Source organism: Coptis chinensis, chromosome 5 (genome assembly GCF_015680905.1).
Source record: "Coptis chinensis isolate HL-2020 chromosome 5, ASM1568090v1, whole genome shotgun sequence".
Classification (NCBI taxonomy): domain Eukaryota; kingdom Viridiplantae; phylum Streptophyta; class Magnoliopsida; order Ranunculales; family Ranunculaceae; genus Coptis; species Coptis chinensis.
In genome coordinates this window covers 20,570,769-20,577,574 of record NC_141460.1, presented here as the reverse complement: position 1 = coordinate 20,577,574, position 6,806 = coordinate 20,570,769, and the positions used below count along the sequence as shown (strand labels likewise).

The 6,806-nt window shown below is 36.0% G+C and overlaps 1 long non-coding RNA gene across 1 annotated transcript; it reads left to right on the top strand.

The window, feature by feature from the left end:
• Window positions 1-2,111: 2,111 nt before the first annotated feature.
• On the top strand, window positions 2,112-4,154 carry LOC147497049 (uncharacterized). The gene is made up of 3 exons (XR_015196724.1): window positions 2,112-2,455; window positions 3,581-3,731; window positions 3,939-4,154. It is a non-coding gene; the product is annotated as an uncharacterized LOC147497049 (long non-coding RNA).
• The last annotated feature ends 2,652 nt before the right edge of the window (window positions 4,155-6,806 follow it).

Here is a 6,806-nt window from a genome sequence, read left to right as displayed (position 1 = left end):
TTCGTTATGATGTGGGTTTTCGGTTTTGGCATGTGTTGTATCCACCCCATCATAGCCTGGGTTTTTAGACAATTGAATATAGGGATGTTTGAGATATTTATATTTCAAATATTCACTTTGTAATTGTTTAGAAATTCGGGGTGTGACACACGCTCCACATAACCAACAACTTGTTGCTGACATTGGGCAGAAGTGTGAGTAGTATCTCCACACTCATAACAGTGGTCTCCTCTATGTTTAGCATAAGGGTTATTGGACTTAGAATTTGGGTGGTTGAAAGGTTGGGTTCGGGATTGGTTGTTGTGGGTATTGTATTGAGGTTGTTGAAAGGTAGGACGGGTAAAGGGAGGAGTGGTAGGATTTGATGGTGGTGGTGTAGGTAAAGGAAGTAAAGGTGGTGAATATTGGTGTGAAGTCCTTTGGTAGGATGGGCGTTGGCGAGAGGAAGATGGAGGTTGGGGTGAATAGTTAAAAGTGTCGGAAGGAGAATTGGTATATGTATAAGGGGTGGGGGAATATTGTGGTTGTGTGTAGGATTTGGATTGGTAAGGTCAAGAGTAATTGTTGTGACTGTAAGAAGAATGGTTGGTTTGGGAAGAATAACTCAAAGTAGTTTCAATCTTTATCGCCGTCTGAATAACATCAACCATAGTACGAACAGGAGTAACCAGCTGATTTTTAACAATCCGATTGAGACCATTAAGAAAACGAGATACCAATTGTGATTCTGTCTCAATAACTTGATTGCGAGCAAGAATACCATAGAACTTTGTCACACACTCTTCAATGGAGCGTGCTCCTTGGCGACAATTCTGTAATTTAGTAAACAACTATTGTTTATAATCCTCAGGCAAAAATTTCTTGCGAAGAATTCTTTTCATCCTATACCACCTCAAAATTTTAGGTTGACCTTTACGACGTCTTTCTTCTTTAAAACTAAGCCAATAAGCTGCAGCGGCTCCTTTTAATTTATAAGCAACCATCTTGGCTTGCTTATCTTCTGGTATTTCCATAAACTCAAAGAAAGAATCAACTTCATATTCCTAATCTAGAAATTCTTCAATTTTAAAATTACCTGAAAAATTAGGGATGTCGGCCTTGAGTTTGTACTCTAGAATAACGCCATAATTCACTCGGTTTACATCTTGGTTGAGACGTTTTTCATCTTCATAACGACAATCAGTATCACCTTCAATATCATCTTCTTCAACTCTGAAAACATCATCATCATTATCATCATCTTCATCAAAAGATTGTTTTTTTTTTGTGGGAAAAGATGTGGTTTTGGGTGGGCTATTTAGAAAATCGGATTTTTTTTGTTGAAATATTTTGGCTATTGGATGTGGTAATAGTGGATCTTGTGTTTTTGGGGTATCTTTAGGGTTGGGGGGAAGATGATATTTAGGGTTATTGGATGTGTTTGAGGATTCAGTGATTGGTTTACCTGCCATAACTTCTTTAATTTGAACATATTCACGAGTCTCGTCTCCATAGCTTCAAGCTTTGAATCAATGTTCAATTCTAACTTAATTAAGCTTGTTGATAGCATTGTCGATAGTGTCTACTAGTTCCTTCGTAACATATTCAGCCATTAAGAGAAACAATTTTGGTGGTTTGCAGAAGTGGTGGTAGTGGATCGCTTTCTAGATTAGAATCTAAAAAGTGAGGCTCTTGATACCAATTGATGCGAAATAAAAGAGAATTATAAGAAAAGATGCATAGATCTTCAAAATGGATAATAAATTTAAGGAGGAAGAAGATTGAATTGAAGAATTGTAGAAGTTGAGGGAGAAAAGTATAATAGGTTTTGGAGATTTGATCGATAATTTGATAATTGATAATTAAATTAATGAACTAAACTATAATGGCCACTTTATATAGATAAGTCATACTTGATTAATAAAGAAAGAAACTAGACTTCTAAATCTAACCTAGACTTCTAAATCTAATTAAACTCTAAATATAAAATATTAAAGGGTCCGGTTTTTGGGACTCAATTTTATGATAGTGAGATCGGATCTTTCTAAGGGTTCATATTTCACACTAGATACTAGACATCTATAAGAGTGATGTTTCTCTCTCCTAGGTAACACGTTAATGAATCTGTATAAAATTTATAGAAACAGCCGATTTATTTGGAAACTTAAAAATCCCACAATTCAAGCCGATTAATTAGGAAGGAGTTCAGCTTGATATTAGAAAGAGCTATCCTACATTAATGGAAATGCATTGATTGGTCCTGTTTCCTATTCGCCCATATCCCCGTTTTCCTAGATTGGTAATGGATGGATTCGTCACCACGAAGGGTACTAAACCTGATACTTCTGCTCGGCTGGTTGTGAGGTCAACTGAATAATCAGAGACCCAGAATAGTTTGAAGGCAGATGTATAACTAAACGTAGTCGCAGAAGGTGGTAGATCAAGTGAAGTTCAAACTTCCAGAGGTCAATGGTAGGTAAGCGTCGAACCTAAATTAACTCGAAATCTTCTGAGTTCGAATTTTGAGCATGTATGGCCACATAATTGCTTTCCAATGATGGATTCCTAGCCACGTAATGGATCAAAGAAGAAATTGTTGCACCCTTGATTCTCAATAACCAATCCGAGAACCGAAGCATCGAGAGAAATGGCATTCTAATATACAAGTCTTTTCTTTCTCCCCTGTTAATTTAACTGGAGTTCACTATAGTAAAAAAGTTCACTTTTTTATCTTAAGAGATCTTCCCTTATTCTTGAGCGTCTCAGCAAACAAAATTGACATAGGAGTGATTGAAGCGATTGGACAGCTTTCCTTGGCCTTGATCATATCCCTTCCTCTAAGGACTTAAGGAGAGAGTAAGTTATTTTATCAAATAGGCTAGCTTCACTAAAGAAATTGACTGTCAGAACAGAAACCATACGTCCATAGTTCCATACTACCCAAAAGCAAACCACCCAAACAACAACGGTCAGGAAATCAATTATGAAAAAAGTTTAAAAGGAAAGAATATAGAACGTATTAAGGAATCCCAAAATTCATGCCCATTAATTAGGAATGAGTTCAGTTTGATATTGGAAAGAGCTATCCTAAATTAATGCAATGCATTGATTGTCAGGAAATCAATTATGAAAAGAGTTTAAAAGGAAAGGATATAGAATGTATTAAGGGCCGTTTCCTATTAGAACTTAAATTGATTATTAAGCATTGTGGTTATATTTTTAGTCTTTGATTGATTATTGAATGTTGAATTCTGCAAATTGCATCGCCTTAATGATGCGAAAGTGCAGTTGTTTTGGGTTAATGTGCTAGGAGTACGTTTTCAAAATGAAATCAATGATAACTTGATAAATGCATAATTACCAAAATAATATGTTGCCAAATCAATGTGTAGCAATTATATATGGCACATAATAAATAGGTTTTTCCGTTTCTAATCAGCTAGATGGACTGGAAAAAGTTAAAGTGTTGGGCTTCAAAGTTGATACTCCCGCCATTGTCAAAGAAAATTAGCTCATTCTAACTCTTCTAATTAATAGATAAGTTGCAAAGTTGAGAATTTCTAAAGGCGTAAAATCTGACCTATGTCGTTGTCATATATAGAATCCAGAAGAAGCGCAAGGAAGGGAGGTGAGGGTTTGCTGACTCGGTTATCACTATATACAGATTTCGTAAGGAGAAACTAACTGACCTTGCGATTGGTGAACTCAGCCCCATAACACTGCTGAAATGCCTTAAGAAGCTGAAAACTGAGGTAATTTGGAAATTATGTCTTTTAGCCTTTCAACGCAATCAAACGTTTTAGTCATCACAGTCATATATGCATGCCTTTCGCAGTAGATCCATATTTGGATTTGGTAAAAAAATTCCTGGGAGTCTTTTCTAAATTTTAATTTTCTAACATACAGCTAAGATTGGGATTTTTGTACATCGGTTAATAGTGGATGATGTTTTATTTCAGGGATCAGTTTATGTTCCATCTTTTGATCACGGTGTTGAGATCCAGTGGCTAATTTTTGGTGAATAATGAGTATAGTCTAGCAGGCATGCATCTTCATGAGAAATTAGCCCATAATTTTTTTACATGGAAAATTGACTCAAAGCTTCTCGAGACATTGGGGATTGTATGTTTAAGTGTTTAACCCATCCTTGAAAACACTATAATATAACTATGAAATCGAAGCAAGCTATTTGTTGTACCGCTATTGACATAAAGGTCTTACCAGTACTTTTGAAGTTCACTATCTTCATTTGAAACTAACACCAAGTTCTACAAAAAAGATTATTTGGATATGCACAATCTCAACAACCATGAGAGAACGACTTCAAATGGAGCATTAAGCCATAATATGCTATCGATTTTCTACTATATTATAAAGAACCTAACTTACACCAATTAAAGAAGCACGATGGATTCGAATCACTAAATCCCTCCATCAATGGTATTCACAACTACTATCGGAATCTCCGTAACTAAGATGTTGATTGAAAGCAATTTGAAGATGGAAGAGGTAGAACAAACCGAGGGCTGTGGTTGCAAGACTTATCCTTGAGCCTACATTGAAAACAACTTCATTGCCTTAATGGAGGAATTTTAATGAGCATGCTACACGAGTACAACCTACCCATACGTGCATCAACAAAAAAGATGTGTTAGGTAATTAACTTGCAACCATCAACTGCAACTTGGTTAATAATGTGTATGCTATGATGTGATAACTCATAGACATGTAATCTTTATGCAAGTGAGTTTTGTTAAAAAGATATATATTAATTCTTTGCTACAAGTTCATTGGTATTATTTTCAAATTATTTTACACGTACGTGTTTCACTTCTATATATACTTTCATGCTTGCTTTTATACCAATGAAAGTACGCACTAAATTAAATTGAGGGACTGGAAGGGACTTTGTAAGTAATATGTGCATATTTATTATCATGTCTTATTGCTTAATACGAATTATATAAGAGCTCGGGTACATGTGCCAATCCAGACGAAATTCAGACTCCAAAAATTGCTAATCTTTACACACTAAATAAAATTGAGAAGTGGGAAAGGACTTAGTAACTTTTATTTGCATATCCATCATGTCTTATTGCTTGGTACGAGTTATGTAAGAGCTCGGGTATATGTGTTCGTCCGACTCCAAAAACTGCTAATCTTTATGCACTAAATTAAATTGCGGAGGTTGGAAGGAACTTAGTAACTTTTATTTGCATATCTATCATATATATATAAGAGCTCGGGTACATATTGTGACAACAGTCCAAACGAAATTCAGACTCCAAAAAATGTTGATCTTTACGCACTAAATTAAATTGAGGGGTACATGTGACAGTCTAGACGAAATTCAGACTCTGAGGCTAGAAAATAGGAACTGTGTAAAAAATTTGGGTTTTTTTAAAAGTCTTTTGGAAGGTAGAAGCCATATATGTACACGAATGTTGGTAATGGTGAACACTGAGGGGAGTTAAAAGAGAATATGTAAAATATCATGGCTATGAGTTGCGAGTTGAATCAGATTTTGTACTTGCATTACATGGCGTCATAAAAGCTTTTGATAATATAATAGAAAGTATGAAATAAAAAATAGGCTCCACTACCCCCCGAGGATATTCTCATAGGGATGAGGGTCTACAGACCCTTGGATGAGTGATCAAACGGTCTGGAAATATCAAAATGACGCCCTTTTACATCATGCAAAATATCTAAAAGATTCTGGGCATATGCCCGGGTACAAAACCTAGTAACAATCTATAATGTTGATGTCATGTGAGACCTTCCATCTTTATTTTATGTTTTAATCTCTCCTTCCTCATTCTCTCTCATTCATCGTCTTCTTCTCTAATTCTTAAGAACCAAATTTGTCCTGCATTTTTGAACTCCATAACCAACTAGAGTTCTAGTTATAAAAAGAAAAAAACTATATTGAGGTATGCCTCCGTCATCGATACAAAAAACTAATATATGAGATACAAGTGATGATGGATAGAATTTAGTGATGAAGCAAAACATGCAACTAAAATGGTGTTAGTAATGATTAAATTTCAGCATGAAGAATAGGATTAGAAGCTTCAATTGGATTATTTGAGTTTGACATGTAAATATTCAAAAAATCAGTTGAATTAGCATTTTTGACGTCAAGAGTGTGGTTTTGGAACAAATAGAACTCATCCGCATTTTCCAAGAAGTTTTCTTATATCAATTTCTATTGAAGATAAAACCCAGTATGAGGAGTTGCTCAAGTTTCTCAGGCTCTATGCCCATGTGTTTTACTATTAATTGGTTCACTTGTTTCTTAATCTCCCACTACCATTCCTTTCTCATTATCTTCCCTCTAATTATAACTAGTAAACTGTCATAAATATATATCTTCAGAAAAAAAAAAATAGTTACTAAGATGGAATATAAAGGAATGTCTTGTATGAACCTAAAATCTCATGCCTGCTACAGTTCTCTTCTTCTTCCTTTCTTTTTCTTCTCCCTCCTTGTTTTCCTCTCCCTTTTCTCTCTAATGTAGCCCCATTTTATGTCTTCATCCTCTTCTTTTTATACCCCTCCCCTTCCTTTCTGGACTGCCCATCTGTCCCCTCATCTGACGGCTCTCCTATTTGTCGTACCTCGGCCACGTTCGCCCCCTAAGGCTCCGCAGCTCGGTTCTCCTGCTCCCCAGGGTAGCGTATTAAGTTGCTCCCCTTCCTTATCCCGCTGACTCGGTCTTTGCTCCTCTATTGAGACGCCTTAATCCAGACCGTCCCTCTTCCCTCCATCCCTCGGCCCATCTTATAGTCGTACCAGTGCCACGTCCACTCTCTAGGGTTTCGCGG